Source organism: Bos grunniens, chromosome 18 (genome assembly GCF_055505025.1).
Source record: "Bos grunniens cultivar Pamir isolate PY7600 chromosome 18, Bosgru_T2T1.0, whole genome shotgun sequence".
Classification (NCBI taxonomy): domain Eukaryota; kingdom Metazoa; phylum Chordata; class Mammalia; order Artiodactyla; family Bovidae; genus Bos; species Bos grunniens.
Window position 1 is genome coordinate 55,060,304 of NC_141182.1, and position 20,950 is coordinate 55,081,253.

Below are 20,950 nucleotides of genomic sequence, written 5' to 3' on the forward strand. Positions count from 1 at the left end.
CATTGGCACGTGGAAACTTTCCGGACTGGGTATCGAACCTGAGTCCCTTGCATTGGCAGGCAGAATCCTAACCACTGGACCACCAGGGGAATCCTAAAAAAATATTTTAAATAAGGTTTGTTATATTTTTTCAACACTTTTAGATGTATTGGAAAATTGTAAAGATAGTGTAAAGACTTCTCATAGTCCATACATTATTAGGACTTCCTTAGTTTTTACATAATATCCTTTCTCTGGTCCAAGATCCCATCCCAGATGCTACATTACATTGGGTCTTCATGTCTCCTTAGGTCTCTCTTGGCTGCGACAGTTTCTCAGACTTTCCTTGTCTTTGATGACTTTGACAGTTTTGAGGATTACTGGTCAAGGATTTTGGGGAAGGTTGCTGTCTTTGGGTGTGCCCGATGTTTTTCTCCAAATTAGACTGGGTTTCTGGGTTTTGGAGAGAAGATCATGGAGGCAAAATACTAGTACAGTCACAACATTTAGAGGGTATTTACTATCAACCTGACATCTCAGTCATATTCGATTCTTTGGGATCCCATAGAATTCTCTAGACCAGAATACTGGAGTGGGTAGCTTTCCCCTTCTCCAGGGGATCTTCCCAACCCAGGGACCAAACCCAGGTCCCCACGTTGCAGGTGGAGCTTTACCAGCTGAGCCACATGGGGCTTTCCCTCATAGCTCAGTTGATGAAGAATCCACCTGCAATGCAGGAGACCTTGGTTTGATCCCTGGGTTGGGAAGATCCGCTGAAAAAGTGAATGGCTACCCACTCCAGTATTCTGGCCTGGAGAATTCCATGGACTCTATACTCCATGGGGTCAAAAGAGTCAGCCAGGGCTGAGTGACTTTCACTTTCACTGACATCTCATTTTAGATGTTGATTTTGATGACCTGGCAGAAGTAATGTTTGTTAGCTTTATGATTATACAGTGGAAGTGAGAAATAGATTTAAGGGGCTAGATCTGATAGATAGAGTGCCTGATGAACTATGGACGGAGGTTCGTGACATTGTACAGGAGACAGGGATAAAGACCATCCCCATGGAAAAGAAATGCAAAAAAGAAAAATGGCTGTCTGAGGAGGCCTTACAAATAGCTGTGAAAAGAAGAGAAGGGAAAAGCAAAGGAGAAAAGAAAAGATATAAGCATCTGAATGCAGAGTTCCAAAGAAGAGCAAGGAGAGACAAGAAAACCTTCCTCAGTGATCAATGCAAAGAAATAGAGGAAAACACAGAATGGGAAGGACTAGAGATCTCTTCAAGGAAATTAAAGATACCAAGGGAAGATTTCATGCAAAGATATGCTCGATAAAGGACAGAAATGGTATGGACCTAACAGAAGCAGAAGATATTAAGAAGAGGTGGCAAGAATACACAGAAGAACTGTACAAAAAAGATCTTCACGACCCAGATAATCACAATGGTGTGATCACTCACCTAGAGCCAGACATCCTGGAATATGAAGTCAAGTGGGCCTTAGAAAGCATCACTACGAACAAAGCTAGTGGAGGTGATAGAATTCCAGTTGAGCTATTTCAAATCCTGAAAGACGATGCTGTGAAAGTGCTGCACTCAACATGCCAGCAAATTTGGAAAACTCAGCAGTGGCCACAGAACTGGAAAAGGTCAGTGTTCATTCCAATCCCAAAGAAAGGCAATGCCAAAGAATGCTCAAATTACCACACAATTGCACTCCTCTCACACGCTAGTAAAGTAATGTTCAAAATTCTCCAAGCCAGGCTTCAGCAGTACGTGAACCGTGAACTTCCAGATGTTCAAGCTGGTTTTAGAAAAGGCAGAGGAACCAGAGATCAAATTGCCAACATCCGCTGGATCATCGAAAAAGCAAGAGAGTTCCAGAAAAACATCTATTTCTGCTTTATTGACTATGCCAAAGCCTTCGACTGTGTGGATCACAATAAACTGTGGAAAATTCTGAAAGAGAGGGGAATACCAGACCACCTGACCTGCCTCTTGAGAAACCTATATGCAGGTCAGAAGCAACAATTAGAATTGGACATGGAGCAACAGACTGGTTCCAAATAGGAAAAGGAGTACGTCAAGGCTGTATATTGTCACCCTGCTTATTTAACTTCTATGCAGAGTACATCATGAGAAACGCTGGGCTGGAAGAAGCACAAGCTGGAATTAAGATTGCCAGAAGAAATATCAATAACCTCAGATATGCAGATGACACCACCCTATGGCAGAAAGTGAAGAGGAACTAAAAAGCCTCTTGATGAAAGTGAAAGAGGAGAGTGAAAAAGTTGGCTTAAAGCTCAACATTCAGAAAACGAAGATCATGGCATCTGGTCCCATCACTTCATGGGAAATAGATGGGGAAACAGTGGAAACAGTGTCAGACTTTATTTTTCTGGGCTCCCAAATCACTGCAGATGGTGACTGCAGCCATGAAATTAAAAGACGCTTCCTCCTTGGAAGGAAAGTTATGACCAATGTAGATAGCATATTCAAAAGCAGAGACATTACTTTGCCAACAAAGGTCCATCTAGTCAAGGCTATGGTTTTTCCAGTGGTCATGTATGGATGTGAGAGTTGAACTGTGAAGAAAGCTGAGTGCCAAAGAATTGATGCCTTTGAACTGTAGTGTTGGAGAAGACTCTTGAGAGTCCCTTGGACTGCAAGGAGATCCAACCAGTCCATTCTAAAGGAGATCCAACCAGTCCATTCTAAAGGAGATCAGTCCTGGGTATTCTTTGGAAGGAATGATGCTAAAGCTGAAACTCCAGTACTTTGGCCACCTCATGCGAAGAGTTGACTCATTGGAAAAGACTCTGATGCTGGGAGGGATAAGGGGCAGGAGGAGAAGGAGATGACAGAGGATGAGATGGCTGGATGGCATCACCGACTCGATGGATGTGAGTTTGAGTGAATTCTGGGAGTTGGTGATGGACAGGGAGGCCTGGCATGCTGCAATTCATGGGGTCACAAAGTGTCCGACATGACTGAGCGACTGAAATGAACTGAACTGAACTGAGATTTCCCCATGGTAAATTTACTCTCACCTTCTTCCTTTTTTTTTTTTTTTTTAAATTTTTTCTGGCCAGGCCTAATGGCATGTGGGAGCTTAGTTCTCTGATCAGAGATTGAACCCATACCCCTTGCTTTGGAAGCTCAGAGTCTTAACCACTGGACTGCCAAGGAAGTCCTTACCTTCCTTCCTTTTATGTGGGCATATTTAAAAGATGAAGTCTAGACCTGAAGATATTAATGAGAACATCTCCTGTAAACTCTAATTGAGGAATCTTTAAAAAATAATTGTCTGCTGCTGCTAAATCGCTTCAGTCGTGTCCAACTCTGCGACCCCATAGATGGCAGCCCACCAGGCTCCCTCGTCCCCGGGATTCTCCAGGCAAGAATACTGGATTGGGTTGCCATTTCCTTCTCCAATGCATTTAAGTAAAAAGTCAAAGTGAAGTCTCTCAGTGGTGTCCCACTCTTAGCGACCTCATGGACTGCAGCCTACCAGGCTCCTCCACCCGTGGGATTTTCCAGGCAAGAGTACTGGAGTGGGGTGCTATTGCCTTCTCCGAATGATTGTCTGGTACCATTCAAATTGGGGGTGGAGGAGAAGGGGACGTCAGAGGATGAGATGGCTGGATGGCATCACCGACTCGATGGATGTGAGTCTGAGTGAACTCCGGGAGTTGGTGATGGACAGGGAGGCCTGGCGTGCTGCGATTCATGGGGTCGCAAAGAGTTGGACACGACTGAGTGACTGAACTGAACTGAACCATTCAAATTATCAAATTGTTATTTTAAAACAACCATAATAAAAGAAAAACTAAAATATGGTCCAAAGAAATTAGAAGGGAGAATGTAAACTAAATCCTGGATTGATTCCTAAACCACAGAAAATGCTATTATTTTATTATTGGGACAGTTGACCACATTTGAATGCACACTGTGGATTAGATAATAACATTGCATCAGTACTAATTTCCCTGATTTCTGTCATTTTTGTGTTTATAAAGAAAATATTCTTGATCTTAGAAAATATAAAAATTTTTAAAAATAATTGTATTTGTTTATTTTTGACTCTGCTGGGTCTTAGTTGCTGCCCAGGCTTTTTCTCTAGTTGTGGTGAGCAGGTTTCTCCTTGCTGTGGCTTCTCTTGTTGCGGAGCACGGGCTCTAGGGCCCGAGGGCTTCAGTAGTTGTGGCTCTCGGGCTCTGGAGCACTGGCTCAATAGTCATGGCGCACGGGCTTAGTTGCTCTGGGACATATGGGATCTTCCCAGACCAGGGAGGAACCCATGTCTCTTGCATTGACAGGTGGATTCTTAACCACTGAGCCACCAGACAAATCTCATACACTGAAGTTTTGAGGGATAAAAGCAAAGGATTTCTGTAACTTACTGTCAAATGGCTGAAAAAGTTTATATTGTATATTAGAGTGAAAGAAATGAAAGCGTAATCTAGCAAATGTTGCAAAACATTCAGTGTCAGAGTCTTTGCAACCCCATGAATCGCAGCACGCCAGGCCTCTCTGTCCATCATCAACTCCCAGAGTTTACCCAAACTCATGTCCATCAAGTCGGTGATGCCATCCAGCCATCTCATCCTCTGTTGTCCCCTTCTCCTCCTGCCCCTGATCCCTCCCAGCATCAGGGTCTTTTCCAATGAGTCAACTCTTCGCACCAGGTGGCCAAAGTACTGGAGTTTCAGCTTCAACATCAGTCCCTCCAATGAACACCCAGGACTGATCTCGTTTAGGATGGACTGGTTGGATCTCCTTGCAGTCCAAGGGACTCTCAAGAGTCTTCTCCAGCACCACAGTTCAAAAGCATTAGTGATGGTAAATCTGTGTGAAGTTTGTATAAGAATTTTGTGTGTATTTCTTGCAAAATTTCCCTAAGTTTGAAGATAATTAAAAATGAAAATAAAAACTACGTAAATAGATGTAGTGATAATAAGCTGGAGGGAAATTGAGATACCATGGACTGAAATCTCTCACACTTTTATTTTATACCGACCTAATTTTTAAAGAAATCTTTTTTTTTTTTTTTTTTTTGTGGCCACTTTGTGTAGCCTGTGGGATCTTAGTTCCCTGCTCAAGGATCTAACCCACAACTCCTGCATTGGAAGCACAGAGTTTTAACCACTGGACCACCAGGGAAGTCCCTGAAATCTCTCTTTCTAAGCATAAGGGTCAAGAACTTGCTTTAGACTCACAGGTATGGGGGTGAATTTAAATACCTAACTGCTCGGGAAGATCCAGTCCTTATTTGCCATTTCATCATTAACATACTGAGAATTTATGAAATGCTTCCAGGTTTTAAGGACTGGGCTGAGAGAATTCTCATATTGGCCACATTGAAAATGTATAATAGCAATTGTATTTTAAGGGTTCAGTTCAGTCAGTTGAGTCGCTCAGTCATGTGCGACTCTTTGTGACCCCATGGACTGTAGCATGCCAGGCCTCCCTGTCCCTCACCAATTCCTGGAGTTTACCCAAACTCATGTCCATTGATTCGATGATACCATCCGACCATCTCATCCTCTGTCATCCCCTTCTCATTCCCCCTTCAATCTTTCCCAGCATCAGGGTCTTTTCAGATGAGTCAGTTCTCCTCAGGTGGCCACAGTATTGGAGTTTCAGCTTCAGCATCAGTCCTGGAAAGGACCTTAACACTTTCTAGCAAAAAAAAAACTGTAGCTATTTACTCTTTTACAGCTTGAGTCTATTTTTTTTACAACTTCCTACCAAGTCCACATGTGATTTACTAATACCATAAAGTATCACTGTGCATAGCTGACATACCTGGGTGGTTTTCCTGTTTCCAGTAAAACCTAAAATCTGGTTTATCATGGCTTTTTGTTTTTTCCCCAGAGAAGTAAACTCAATAGTGCTTGGTGATTGATTAGTGATGAGGAGTAACTATGGGAACTGATGAAGAAACTGAGGTTTTCTACTTGACTGGGAAGAGGGTGTGTCTCTTAGAAATTGCATTTGACTGCAAGTAGTAATGACTTTAAAAAGTAGAGACTTAGTTATCTCATGTGAGAGGAAACCTAGAGGTGGGCAGCCCAGACTAGTTCAGCATACTGAGAGATCATCTGTGACCTAGAATCCTTCTCTGTTTATGCTTTTCCATCCTTGGTGTATGACTCTGGTCCTAATACTGATAAGATTACTATTACTAATACTAATACTGCAACAGCTCCAAGCATCACTTCATTTCAGTCATTCACTTGCTCAGTCATGTCCAACTCTTTGTGACCCCATGGACCGCAGCACGCCAGGCCTCCCTGTCCATCAACAATTCCCGGAGTCCACCCAAACTCATGTCCATTGAGTCGGTGATGCCATCCAACTATCTCATCCTCTGTCATCCCCTTCTCCTCCTACCCTAAATCTTTCCCAGCATCAGGGTCTTTTCCAATGAGTCAGTTCTCCTCAGGTGGCCAAAGTATTGGAGTTTCAGCTTCAGCATCAGTCCTTCCGATGAACACCCAGGACTGATCTCCTTTAGGACGGACTGTTTGAATTTCTTTGCAGTCCAAGGGACTCTCAAGAGTCTTCTCCAACAACACATTTCAAAAGCATCAATTCTTCGGCACTCAGCTTTCTTTATAGTCCAACTCTCACATCTGTACATGACTACTGGAAAAATCAGAGCCTTGACTAGGCAGAACTCTGTTGGCAAAGTAATGTCTCTGGTTTTTAATATGCTGTCTAGATTGGTCATAACTTTCCTTCCAAGGAGTAAGCGTCTTTTAATTTCATGGCTGCAGTCACCATCTGCAGTGATTTTGGAGCCCCCTAAAAGAAAGTCAGCCACTGTTTCTACTGTTTCCCCATCTATTTGCCAGTAAGTGATGGGATCAAATGCCATGATCTTAGTTTTCTGAATGTTGAGCTTTAAGCCAACTGTTTCACTCTCCTCTTTCACTTTCATCAAGAGGCTCTTTAGAACTTCACAGTTTGTTGTATCCACACAGTCAAAGGCTTTAGTGTAGTCCATGAGGCAGAAGTAGATGTGTTCCTGGAATTCTCTTGGTTTTCCTATGATCCAATCGATGTTGGTACTTTGATCTCTGGTTTATCTGCCTTTTCTAAATCCAGCTCGAACATTGGGAAGTCCTTGGTTCACATACTGTTGACCCCTGGCTTGGAGAACTTTGAGCATTACTTTACTAGCATGTGAAATGAGTGCAATTGTGCGGTCGATTGAACAGTCTTTCTCAAAGGAGTGTTATGTAGGGTATAATACAGTTATGAATTCTAGTTAGGCTTTAACGTGGTTTTCTAAGGTTTGGGCATTATGGTTTCTCTTTGTCTCTGGTTTACATTTGGTTAATAGAACCCCTGGAATGATCTGTAGCTTTGTACTTAGTATGGCTATGGTGTGTACAAGCAGAATCTCAGGACTAGCACATACCTACTGAATACAATTGCATTTCAATCAGATCTTTAACTGGTTGCTGCTGCTGCTGCTAAGTCACTTCAGTCATGTCTGACTCTGTGTGACCCCAGAGACGGCAGCCACCAGGCTCCCCCATCCCTGGGATTCTCCAGGCAAGAACACTGGAGTGGGTTGCCATTTCCTTCTCCAATGCAGGAAAGTGAAAAGTGAAAGTGAAGTCGCTCAGTCGTGTCCAACTCTTCACGACCCCATGGACTGCAGCCCACCAGGCTCCTCCGTCCATGGGATTTTCCAGGCAAGAGTACTGGAGTGGGGTGCCATTGGTAAGTTAAAGTTTAATGAGTATTGATCAAGGCTATCTTGACTCCGTGCACTGACCTTGGCCTTGGACTTGAAGAAAGACCTGGGGAAGAGTTGGACAAAGAGGTGAGAAGTGATGAAACATGGGCCTTCCTTATCTTTTAGTAGATTATACCCACTGCAAGCTCTACCCAAGGGGAGCCCTCCCAAATGGGCACAGATTGGATCCACTTGGGATCCCCCTTAGAATGAATCAGGCAGACAGTTTCCATCAACCAGTTCGTTCCTAGATAAAGAAAGGAAAATCATGGTCAGTCATTCTGTGCTTAGTCGCTCAGTCATGTCCAACTCTTTGCCACCTCATGGACTGTACCCACCAGACACCTCTGTCCATGGAGATTCTCCAGGCAAGAAGACTGGAGTGGGTTGCCATTTCCTTCTCTGGTCAGCCATTTCAATCTGACTCTTAAAAATTCTCATAAAGTATACAGATCATCCAAGGCACCATCTTAACCATTTTCAGGAGTACATTTCAGCTGGGCTAAGTGTATTTACACTGTTGTGTAACCAACCTCCAGAACTTTCTCATCTGGCAAAACCGAAACTTTGGACCCATTATGTAACAACTTTCCATTTGCTCCTCTTTCCAGTCCCTGCCAGTCTCTACCAACTATTCTACTTTTGGTTTCTGATAACCTCATTTATGTGGAATCATACAGTGTGGAATCTCATTTATGTGGAATCATACAGTGTGGAATCTCATTTATGTGGAAATAAGTGTGGAATCTCACCTATTTCACTCAGGGTAATGTCTTCATAGTTTATCCATGTTGTCGCCTGAGTCAGAACTCATTCCTTTTTAAGTTGAATAATGTTCTATTATATGTAGCTACTACATTTTGTTTCATCTGTCAGCGCACATTTGGGTTACTTCCACCGTTTGGTTATTTATTGAATCCTGTGATATGTTATGTTCCCATTGCCCTTGATTTTTCCCTACCACACCACTTCTAAGGTCATCAGCCTTCCTTCTTGCCTAATCACAGTCCCTCAACGACCCCACCCCTCACAGATATATGATTCACATCCTTGTTGTCCCTTGGATTTGTCAGGCTTTTTTCCAATTCCTGACCCCAATCCACGCTGATACCTTTATCAGAAACTATCCCTTTTCACAAAATAATTTCACATTCATTCCTTTCATCTCAATATAGATATCATTTCTTCTACTTTTTTGTTTTTCGCTGAGATAATTGTGTTTTACTCCCTGCCCTCCCCCATTGATTATAACTAACAAATAAAAATGTATAAATTTAACATTGTCAATTCAAAAACAGTAGGGTCAACCTGGCAATACGAAACTCTCCATTGCCCCATTATATTATACAAGTAACTTGATAAGCCTTGTTCTTGCTAGCAGGGAGCTTATGGTCTCTTTAATACAAAGCAGAAATGTTAAGAGAAATAGAATGAAGATATACTTTACATAGAAATGCATATGATGTGTTTTTAAAGTATGATATATATAAATATCAAGGAAAATAAATATGGTTTAAAGAGAAAAGAAAAAGAATGTAGGCCTGCCCTGGTGGCTAAGAATCTGCCTGCCAATGCAGGGGACACGGGTTCCATCCTTGGTCCAGGAGGATTCCACCTGCTAAGGGCAACTAAGCACGTGCACCACAGTGACTGAGCCGCACGCTCCACCCACTGCAGCTCTGCAGTCTGTGCACCACAACAGGAGAAGCTGCCCGCCGCAGCCAGAGAGCAGCCCACTCAGCCGTGGAGATCCAGCACGGCCAAAAATAAGTGATAATAATCAAAAGGTAAAAATCAAATTTCTTGGGAAAAAATGTATATCTTTAAGGTATACATGTTAATTTGATATATGTACACATTGTGAGGGATTCACGGTGGCTCAGTGGTGAAGAATCCACCTGCCAATGTAGGAGGTTCGATCCCTGGGTGGGGAAGATCCGCTGGAGAAGGAAATGACAACCCATTCCAGTATTCTTGCCTGGAGAATCCCAAAGACAGAGGAGCCTGGTGAGCTGCAGTCCATGGGGTTCCAAAAGAATTGGATATGACTTATAAACTAAACAACAACAATAACACCATTGTGAAATGACCACCACAATCAAACTAATTAACATAGACATCATCTCAAATAATTACCTCCCTCCCCCATTTCTTCTATAGACTTCCCTGGCCAGCCATCTCCTTCCACTCCTCTCTGCAAACACCTGAATCTGCCTTGTGATTCACTCCCGTGGGTTCCCCTGATGCCTTAGGTTATCCCTCTGAGCACTCAGCTTATTGTGTAACTGCCTATCTAGATCCTTTTCTCTGAAAGCCAGTGGCTGTTGCTGTTGAGTTGTTCCATCATGTCTAACTCTTTGTGACCCTGTGTACTGCAGCACGCCAGGCTTCCCTGTCCTCAACTACGCCCCAGAGTTTGCTCAAACTCATGTCCATTGAGTCAGTGGAGCCATCCAATCATCTCATCCTCTGTTGCCCCCTTCTCCTCCTGCCCTCAATCTTTCCCAACGTCAGGGTCATTTCCAATGAGTCAGCTCTTCCGCGGTATCAGTGCACGTTTCTATTCCCCCAACGCATTGTCGGCATACAGAAGTCCCACCTGTCTGCTGAATGAATGAGGAAGCCTTTCTCAGCATCTGGTCCTGCTTCCTTACCTGATTTGGGGTAAGTCAGCAGTAAGACATCCTCATCTTTAATAATAAAATCCTCCTGCACCTCTCTCAGGTGTTCAGATGGGAATTCCATGCTCGGGAAGGGTATCCCTTCAAACCACACACACTCTCCTGTCACGACAATGAGATCTTTGTATCTCTCGTGGGTGTTTCAGCCTCAGCATAGTCACTGTTGGACTGGGAGATCCATTTTATAATCAACATCAAACAATCATTAATCTTTCCCAGTTCACTGAGGACTGTGCCTACTGATGCAAAGAGAGGGTCACAAGACTGACAATATTTGGAAGTCGTTCAGAGAACATTCTGGATTAACCTGAGTTTGGCGTCATGGGAGGAAACCAGGAGTTTAGTAACAAGACGGAGGGTGCAGACGTGGCGAATTAAGAAAATACATTTTAGTTTATTCTTTTTTTAATGAATCACTTTGATAAGTGTTGTTTTTTAAAATTTATATATTTATTTTTTTGGCTGCTGTGAGTCTTCATTGCCGTGTGCGGGCTTTCTCTAGTCGCAGCCAGCAGGGGTTACGCTCTTGTTGCGGAGCACTGGCTCTAGGCAGCTGGGCTGAATATGTGGCACAGGGGCTCAGTTGGCCCATGGCATGTGGAAACTTCCTGTGTCCCTGCATTGGCAGGCAGGATCCTAACCACTGGACCACGAGCATAGCCTGAAAAAATATTTTAAATAAGCTTTATTATTATTTTGTACAACATTTTTAGAAGTATAGGAAAATAGTAAAGAGAGTATAAAGAATTCTGATAGTCCATATTTTATTCAGATTTTGTTAGTTTTTACCTAATATCCTTTCTCTGGTCCAAGATCCCATCCCAGACACGACATTACATTGGGTCTTCATGTCTCCGTAGGTCTCTCTTGGTTGTGACAATTTCTCAGACTTTCCTTGTCTTTGATGACCTTGACAATTTTGAGGATGACTGGTCAGATATTTTGGAGAAGGTCCCTCTCTTGGGGTGTACTCCATGATCTTCTGATAATTAGACTGGGTTTCTGGGTTTTGGAGATGATGATCATGGAGGTGAAATACTATTATAGTCCCAACATTTCAAGGGCTTTCACTATCAATCTGACAACTCACCATTGACCTTGATCACTTGGCCAAGCTAATGTTTGTTAGATTTCCCCACAGTAAATTTACTCTCTCTCCTTTTCTCTTTTTTGTTTGTTTTTGGCCATGCCAGGAGGTATGTGGCATCCTAGTTCCCTGATTAGGGATTGAATTCTGTGCATCTTGATTTGGAAGCTTGGCGTCTTAACCACTGGACTACCAGAGAAGTCTCTTGCTTGCTTCCTTCCTTTTTTGGGGGGCATATTTAAAACGTGAAGTCTAGACCTGCAGGTATGAATGAGAACATATTGTGTAAACTCTAATTGGGGAGGCTGTACAGAATAATTGTCTCGTACCATTCAAATTATCAAATTGTTATTAAAAAAATAAAACCCTAAGAAAAGAAAAGCTGAGGATATGGTCCAGAGAAAGGAGAAGGGAGAATGTAGACTAAATCCTAGATTGAATCCTGAGCCACAGAAGATGCTATCGTTTTATTATTGAGACGGCTGACACATTCTTACATGTTTTATTTTACAAAGTTTATCTATTTGTGGCTGTGCTGAATCTTTGTTGCTGTGTACAGGCTATCTCCAGTGGCACTGACTGGGGCCTCCTCTCTAGTTGCGGTGTGCAGGCTTCTCTTGTTGCCGAGTGTGTGCTCTAGAGCTTGGGCTCAGCGGTTGTGGTGCATGGGCTCAGTTACCTGCATCTGGTGGGCAACTAAGCAAACCTGTGTCCCCTACATTGGCAGGCAGATTCTTAAGGACTAGACCATCAGGGAAGCCCTCGATCAATTCCCTTCTGTCTGCTTGACATGGAAATCCTCGTTAATTTAGTAGAATGACCAGTGCTTTACTGTTTTCATATGCTTAGTGGTCATACTCATTTACACTTCTGCCTGCTTGGAACAATTTCCCGCTTTGTCTTCTCTCCCAGTTCATCTTCCGTGAAGTTCATGAGCAGTAATACTGCTCTATTTTCTATAACAGATATGCCTGGTGGCTCAAATGGCAAAGAATCTGCCTGCAATGCAGGGGACCCAGGTTCAATCACTGGGTCAGGCAGATCCCCTGGAGACGGAGATGGCAGCCCTCTCCAGAATTTTTGCCTGGAGAATCCCATGGACAGAGGAGCCTGGTGGGCTATAGTTTATGGGCTTTCACAAAGAGTCGGACAGTACTGAGCGACTAAACAACAGCAGCCCGTTTCCTCCACAGACTTCACTCTGCGTCTTCTTCCACTCCTCTCTACAAACAGCTGAATCTGCCTTGGGCTTCATTCCCATGGTTTCCTCCGATGCCTTTGATTACCTGCTCTGAGCACTCAGCTGACTGTGTAACTGCCTGGCTCAACCCTTTTTCTGGACATCAGCGGTATCAGTGCACATTTCTATTCCCCTAATGCATTGTCAGCATACAGAAAGCATTCCACCTGTCTACTGAATGAATGAGGGCCACAGCCACAGCCTGTCAGTATCTGATCCTGCTTCCTTACCTGATTTGGGGAAAGTCAGCAGTAAGACATCTTCGTCTTTAACAAGGAAACTCTCCTGCACCTCTCTCAGGAGTTCAGGTGAGTAATCCAGGCTTGGGAAGGGTATCCCTTCAAACCACACACACTTTCCTGTCATGACGATGAGCTCTTTCTACCTCTTGTGAGCCTTTTAGCCGTAGCCATTGTTGGACTGGGAGATGCATTTGTAGTTAACACCGAACAATCATTAATCTCTCCCAGGTCATTGATGTGTGTGCCTGCCCAGAAACAGAGAGGATCAAAAGACTGATAATATTGGGCAACCGTGAAGTCATTCAGAGAACATTCTGGGGGTAACCTGAGTTTGACATTACGGGTGGGAACCAGGAGTTTAGTAACAAGATGGAGTGTATAGACATGAGGTGAATTAAAAATGGGTATCTTTCAGTTCAGTTGCTCGGTGTCTCTGACTCTTCACAACCCTATGGACCACAGCTCACCTGGCCACCCTGTCCATCACCAACTCCTGGAGTTTACTCAAACTCATCTCAGTTGAGTCAGTGATGCTATCTAACCATCTCATCCTCTGTCATCCCCTTCTCCTCCTGCCTTCAATCTTTCCCAGCTTCAGGGTCTTTTCAGATGAGTCAGTTCTCCTCAGGTGGCCAAAGTATTGGGGTTTCAGCTTCAACATCAGTCCTTCCAATGAACACTCAGGACTGATCTCCTTTAGGATGGACTGGTTGGATCTCCTTGCAGTCCAAGGGACTCTCAAGAGTCTTCTCCACCACCACCACAGTTCAAAAGCATCAATTCTTTGGCACTCAGCTTTCTTTATAGTCCAACTCTCACATTCATACATGACTACTGGAAAAAACTATAGCCTTGACAAGACGGACCTTTGTTGGCAAAGTAATGTCCCTGCTTTTTAATATGCTGTCTAGGTTGGTCATAACTTTCCTTCCAAAGAATAAATGTCTTTTAATTTCATGGCTGCAGTCACCATCTGCAGGGATTTTGAAGCTCAAAAAAATAAAGTCAGCCACAGTTTTTACTGTTTCCCCATCTATTTGCCATGAAGTGATGGGCCAGATGCCATGATCTTTGTTTTCTGAATGTTGAGTTTTACCAACTTTTTCACTCTCCTCTTTCACTTTCAAGAAGTTCTTGAGTTCTTCTTTACTTTCTGCTATAAGGGTGGTATCATGTGCATATCCGAGGTTATTGATATTTCTTCCAGCAACCTTGATTCCAGCTTGTGCTTCCTCCAGCCCAGCGTTTCTCATGATGTACTCTGCATATAAGTCAAAGAAGCAGGCTGACAATATTCAGCCTTGACATACTCCTTTTCCTATTTGGAACCAGTCTGTTGTTCCATGTTCAGTTTGAACTGTTGCTTCCTGACCTGTATACAGATTTCTGAATCAGGTCAGGTGGTCTGGTATTCCCATCTCTTTCACAGTTTTTCACAGTTTATTGTGATCCACACAGCAAAGACTTTGGCATAGTCAATAAAACAGAAATAGATGTTTTTCTGGAACTCTCTTGCTTTTTCGATGATCCAGCAGATGTTGGAAATTTGATCTCTGGTTCCTCTGCCTTTTCTAAAACCAGCTTGAACATCTGGAAGTTCACGGTTCAGGTATCGCTGAAGCCTGGCTTGGAGAATTTGGAGCATTACTTTACTAGTGTGTGAGATGAGTGCAATTGTGCAGTAGTTTGAGCATTCTTTGGCATTGTCTTTCTTTGGGATTGGAATGAAAACTGACCTTTTCCAGGCCTGTGGCCACTGCTGAGTTTTCCAAATTTGCTGGCATATTGAGTGCAGCACTTTCACAGCACCATCCTTTAGGATTTGAAATAGTTCAATTGGTATTTCATCACCTCCACTATCTTTGTCCATAGTAATGCTTCCTAAGGCCCACCTGACTTTACATTCCAGGATGTCTGGCTCTAGCTGAGTGATCACACCATTGTGATTATCTTGGTCGTGAAGATCTTTTTTGTACAGTCCTTCTGTGTATTCTTGCCTCCTCTTCTTAATATCTCCTGCTTCTGTTGGGTCCATACCATTTCTGTCCTTTGCTGAGCCCATCTTTACATGACATGTTCCATTGGTATCTCTAATTTTCTTGAAGAGATCTCTAGTCTTTCCCATTTTATTGTTTTCCTCTATTTCTTTGCACCGATCACTGAGGAAGGCTTTCTTGGCTCTCCTTGCTATTCTTTGGAACTCTGCATTCAAATGGGTATATCTTTCCTTTTCTCCTGTGCTTTTCCCTTCTCTTCTTTACACAGCTATTTGTAAGGCCTCCTCAGACAGCCATTTTGCTTTTTTGCATTTGTTTTCCTTGGGGATGGTCTTTATCCCTGTCTCCTATACAATGTCACAGACCTCCGTCCATAGTTCATCAGGCACTCTGTCTGTAAGATCTAGTCCCTTAAATGTATTTCTCACTTCCACTGTATAATCATAAGGGATTCGATTTAGGCGATACCTGAATGGTCTAGTGGTTTTCCCTACTTTCTTCCATTTAAGTCTGAATTTGGCAATAAGGAGTTCATGATTGGAGCCACAGTCAGTTCCCGGTCTTGTTTTTGCTGACTGTATAGAGCTTCTCCACCTTTGGCTGCAAAGAATATAACCAACCTGATTTTGGTGTTGGCCATTTGGTGATGTCCATGTGTAGAGTCTTCTCTTGTGTTGTTGGAAGAGGGTGTTTGCTATGACCAGTGTGTTCGCTTAGCAAAAGCCTATTGGCCTTTGCCCTGCTTCGTTCTGTACTCCAAGGCCAAATTTGCCTGTTACTCCAGATGTTTCTTGACTTTCTACTTTTGCATTCCAGTTCCTGGATATTAGTTCTAAAACTATCTTTAAGAATTACTTATTTACTGGCTGCAGTAGAGCTTCATGGCTGTGTGTGGGCTTTTTCTAGCTTGGGCTCTAGGAGGTTGGGCTGAACATGAGCCACAGGGGCTTGGTTGTTCCATGGCATGTGGGAACTTCCCGGACCAGTTATTGAACCTGTGTCTCTGGCATTGGCAGGCAGAATCCTAACCACTGGACCACCAGGGAAATCCTAAAAAAATATTTTAAATAAGCTTTGCTATTTTTTTCAACACTTTTAGATGTATAGGAAAATTGTAAATAATTCTCATAGTCCACACTTTATTCAGATTTCCTTAGTTTTACCTAATATCCTTTCTCTGGTACAAGATCCCATCCCAGACTCTACGTTACCTTGGATCTTCGTCTCCTTAGGTCTCTCTTCACTGTGACAGTTTCTCAGACTTTCCTTGTCTTTGATGACTTTGACAGTTTTGAGGATTACTGGTCAGGTATTTTGGAGAAGGTGCCTCTCTTGGGGTGTGCCCAATGTTTTTCTCTGAATTAGACTGGGTTTCTGGGTATTGGAGAGAAGATCACGGAGGTAAAATACTAGTACAGTCACAACATTTAGAGGGTATTTACTGTCAACCTGACATCTCATTGTTGATGTTGACTTTGATCACCTGGCAGAAGTAATGTTCGTTAGATTTACCCATGGTAAATGTACGCTCCCCTTCTTCCTTTTTTTAAAAATTGTTTTGGCCATGCCGCATGTGGGATCTTAGTTCTCTGATCAGAGATTGAATCTGTACCCCTTGCTTTGGGAGCTCAGAGTCTTAACCACTGGACTCCCAGGGAACTCCTTACCTTCCTTCCTTTTTATGTCTGCATATTTAAAACATGAAGTCTAGACCTGAAGGTATTAATGAGAACATATTCTGTGAACTCTAACTGAGGTTCGTCTTTAAAACCATTGTCTGGAACCATTTAACTGATCAAATTGTTACTAAAAGACAAAGCTGAGGATATGTTCCAGATAGAGGAGAATGTAAACTAAATCCTGGATTGACTCCTCAACCAGAGAAAATGCTATGATTTTATTATTGGGACAGTTGACCACATTTGAATGCACACCGTGGATTAGAGAATAGCACTGCATCAATACAAAGCTCCCTGACTTCTATCATTTTTGTGTGATTATAAGTGAAATATTTTTGATCTTAGAAAATAAATTTTTAAAAGATAATTGTACTTATTTTTGACTCTGCTGAGTCTTAGTTGCTGCCCAGGCTTTTTCTCTAGTTGCAGTGAGCAGGTTTCTCCTTGCCGTGGCTTCTCTTGTTGCGGAGCATGGGCTCTAGGGCCCGAGGGCTTCAGTAGTTGTGGCTCCCAGGCTCTGGAGCACAGGCTCAATAGTCGCGATGCACGGGCTTAGTTGCCCTGTGACATGTGGGGTATTTGCAGACCAGGGATGGAATCCATGTCTTCTGCATTGACAAGTGGATTCTTAACCACTGAGCCACCAGAGAAGCTCCATACACTGAAGTTTTGAGGGATAAAAGGAAAGGATTTCTGTAACTTACTCTCAAATAGCTGAAAAAGTTTATCTTGTATATGAGAGTGAAAGAAATGAGAGCATATTCTAGTAAATGTTGCAAAAGATAACTGTTGGTAAATCTGTGTGAATTATGTACAAGGATTTTGTGTGTATTTCTTGCAAGATTTCCCTAAATTTGAAGAAAATTAAAAATTAAAAAAAGTTGCTCAGTCATGTCCAACTCTTTGTGACCCCATGGGCTACACAGTCCATGGAATTCTCCAGGCCACAAAACTGGAGTGAGTAGCCTATCCCTTCTCCAGGGGATCTTCCTGACCCAAGAATCAAGCAGGGTTCTCCTGCATTGCAGGAGGGTTCTTTACCAACTGAGCTATCAGTGAAGCCCTTAAAAAATCAAAATAAAACTAAATAAATAGATGTAGTGATCATAAGCTAGAGGGAAATTGAGATACCATGGACCGAAATCTCTTAGTTTTTTTTTTTTTTAATAGGAACCTAATTTTAAAAGAAATTTATTATTATTATTATTGACCACTCTGTGTAGCCTGTGGGATCTTAGTTCCCTGTGCAGGGATCAGACTCACACCCCCTGCATTGGAAGCACAGAGTTTTAATCGCTGGATCACCAGGGAAGTCCCTGAAATCTGTCATTTTAAGCAAAAGAGTCAAAAACTTGCTTTAGACTCACAGGTATGGGGGTGAATTTAAATACCTAACTACACGGCAGAATCCAGTTCTTATTTGCCATTTCATCATTAACATACTGAGAATTTATGAAATGCTTCCAGGTTTTAGGGGCTGAGCTGAGAGAATTCTCTTTTTGGCCACATTGAAATTCTATAATAGCAATTGTTATTTTACAGGTCCCACATTCTATCACCCAGTGGAGGACTCTAGGATTCAAGGCTTCCCACAGTCACACAATGAGCAAAAGGAAGAATGCCCGCTTCTGAAATACTGACTCCAGAAGTAATTAAAGAAACATCTAGATTGCTATTATTTCCTGGTGGGCTTCAGTCAGCTAAAATTAAGACCATCCAGGGCTTCTCTACCATATCCATATAGGACTACTAGAAACACCATAGTTTTGACTCTACGGATGTAAGAGTTGGACCATAAAGAAGGCTGAGCCCCAAAGAATTGATGTTTTCAAATTGTGGTGCTTCTGTGCTGCAGAAGACTCTTGAGAGTCCCTTGGACAGAAGGAGATCAATCCAGTCAATCCTAAGGAAATCAGCTCTGAATACTCATTAGAAGACTGATACTGAATTGAAGCTCCAATACTTTGACCACCTGATGTGAAGAGCCGATCATTGGAAAAGACTCAGCTGCTGGGAAAGATTGAGGGCAAAAGGAGGAAGGGGCATCAGAGGATGAGATGGTTAGATTGCATCACAGACTCAATGGACATGCATTTGAGCCAACTCGCAGAAAGTCGGTGACAGAGGACCCTGTGTGCTACAATTCATGGGGTCACAAAGTGTCGGACACAGTTTAGTGACTGAACAACAACAACGATGATTCTTATGTTATTTCTTGACCACTCTTGTGAATGAGATGAAACACTAGAAACATGTTTTGAAAGCTGGGATACCACAGAGTGAATGAGGGGTACTCTGATAACTTTAACAGTCAGGTCCTCAAAGATGCAGAGATTTAATCAATTGAGGCACCAGGATGAGACAACAGGTTTCATGCAATTACTCCCAGTCATTCACATGTATGAGGACAGGAGAACAAATATCATTGTCCATATAGGATCCAGAAGTTTTTGATCATTATTTCCATGGGAACAGATCTTGAGGAAGGTCTGCCATCCTCTCCTGGAATAGTTTATCAAAGGTTTCAGCTTGGGCCACCGTGAAGTAATTTTTCTAGTCCCCAGTCACGCCTGAGAAACATAAAATAGAGACTCACGTCAGATCTAGAGGGTAGGTCTCCAGACTCCAATACATGTCTTCTAGATCTATTTCTTTTAACGTATTGCTATTAAGTAGTACACAACACATTCTTATCTGTTTTATTTTATTGATTTACAAAAGTTTATTTATTTGTGGCTGTGAAGAGTCTTTGTTGCTGTGCATCGGCTTTCTCCAGTTGCAGCAAGCATGGGCTACTCTCTAGATGCGGTGTGTGGGCGTCTCGTTGCCGAGCGTGTGCTCTAGAGCTTGGCCTCAGCAGTTGTGGTGCATGGGCTCAGTTGCCTGCAGCCAGTGGGCAACTAATCAAACCTGTGTCCCATGCATTGTCAGGCAGATTCTTAACCACTAGACTACCGGGGTCTAGCCCCGGTTGGATCCAGGGATATCCTCAGGAGGACGGCGCTGGCGACTGAAAGAATAGATAAAAGGGGAGAGACAGAGGCTTGATCTGACTGGTTTACATGGGAAACCAATAAAGTTCATGACACCGAACTTGTTCTGACCACGGAGGCCGCAGGCGCCCTCTCGTAAGCTGAAGGTGCCCCACCTTAGGCACCTTCTCGAGTGGGTCTTAGAAGCCCAGGCAGGTAAGTGGTCTCAGAGAGCCCCCACGCTCCATTCAGTCATCCTGAAGGAAGAACAGAGAAGAAAAGGAGAGAAAAGGAAGAAAGACCGACACAGGGAGACCAAGCCTGATGAGCAAGGCCCATAGCTTTATTTTCAAAGGGAGCTTATATACCTTAAGTTGTGCATAGAGGATAATAGGGGGTGTAAAGTCATGCAAAGTCGGCAGTCCTTGATCCTTATCGAGACCAGGCTTTCTTTTCTGCAAACTTAACAGATACAAATGCTTTAGGTGATTTACATCATCTTCTGGCCAGGAGGCCTATTAACATTTTATGACTCTTTGTTCTGATACCCAGAAAACTGATTTTCTCTAAAAATAATTTTTCTAAAGTTTGGCTCCACTCTCCCAAAGCACTAGATAAAGTTGCATTCCCAAAGGGCAAAGGTGCAGTGGGCTGTAGCAAGGAAAGAATTTATTACCTCAAGGGTCTACTGTTGTTAACACCAAGGCCACTACTTATTTTTTCTATTTTTTCTATATACCAACTATATTAATTAATAGACTCCCAGGGACACAGTGGGTAAGTGATATGGAAATTTGGCAGCAAGCATTAGCTCAACAATGAAATCCTCTACTAGTTCTATTCTAATAATCTCTAACTCCGGGAGAGGCTCTATACTATTTGAATATCTTAAGCTTCCCATGCCTCTTGCGGTTGGGAGACTGTAAACAATCATATGGGTAGCTGTAGGAGTCCAGATAAACCTGTCAGGCAAGTTAGAGAGCCATCTGAGGGGTTTGGATTGAAACACTCCTATTATGCCCAGGAGGCTTATTAACTAGAGCTCTAAGTTGATTTCCTTCAGAGAAACGTGGTCGGGGATAGCCGCACCACCCCCCCCCCCCCCCCGCCCCGTTCATGTCAGAGGAGTTGGTGAAAGTCGTAAAATAGTAAAACAGACAGATTCTGGTTTTGGGGGTAGATGCTCAAGCAGATCCAGGGGGCCCCTCGAGTCCTGACTCGCCTTGCCCGTCAGGGCTCTCGCGGATGACCTTGTCATGGGTGGGAACTCCCGTGCTGGCTCCTGGCACTAGACCATCAGGGAAGTCCTGGATCGATTT

General features: G+C 43.1%; 1 protein-coding gene and 2 long non-coding RNA genes across 11 annotated transcripts in view; all 3 read right to left on the reverse strand.

Annotated features, from left to right (window-relative positions):
- LOC147354144 (sulfotransferase 2A1-like) overlaps positions 1 to 10,573 on the reverse strand; it is a 28,374-nt gene extending 17,801 nt beyond the window's left edge. For 4 of the 8 annotated variants that reach the window (XM_086349669.1, XM_086349673.1, XM_086349667.1 and 1 more), the window contains exon 1: positions 10,388 to 10,573. The gene's annotated coding sequence lies outside the window, so the exon portion shown is untranslated. Of the gene's footprint in view, positions 1 to 7,409 lie in introns of all 8 variants that reach the window. The other 4 variants (XM_086349670.1, XM_086349671.1, XM_086349664.1 and 1 more) reach the window with 3 other exon arrangements.
- A 254-nt stretch (positions 10,574 to 10,827) lies between these two features.
- LOC147354145 (uncharacterized) lies at positions 10,828 to 13,160 on the reverse strand. 2 transcript variants are annotated; one of them, XR_015145156.1, is made up of 3 exons: positions 12,972 to 13,160; positions 11,204 to 11,416; positions 10,828 to 11,075 (listed from the first exon to the last, which is right to left on the reverse strand). It is a non-coding gene; the product is annotated as an uncharacterized LOC147354145 (long non-coding RNA). The 2 variants fall into 2 exon arrangements; XR_015145155.1 differs by having other exon boundaries at positions 10,838 to 11,075; positions 11,204 to 11,323.
- A 5,046-nt stretch (positions 13,161 to 18,206) lies between these two features.
- Positions 18,207 to 20,937, reverse strand: LOC147354146 (uncharacterized). The gene is made up of 3 exons (XR_015145157.1): positions 20,000 to 20,937; positions 19,808 to 19,888; positions 18,207 to 19,669 (listed from the first exon to the last, which is right to left on the reverse strand). It is a non-coding gene; the product is annotated as an uncharacterized LOC147354146 (long non-coding RNA).
- Positions 20,938 to 20,950: the final 13 nt, after the last annotated feature.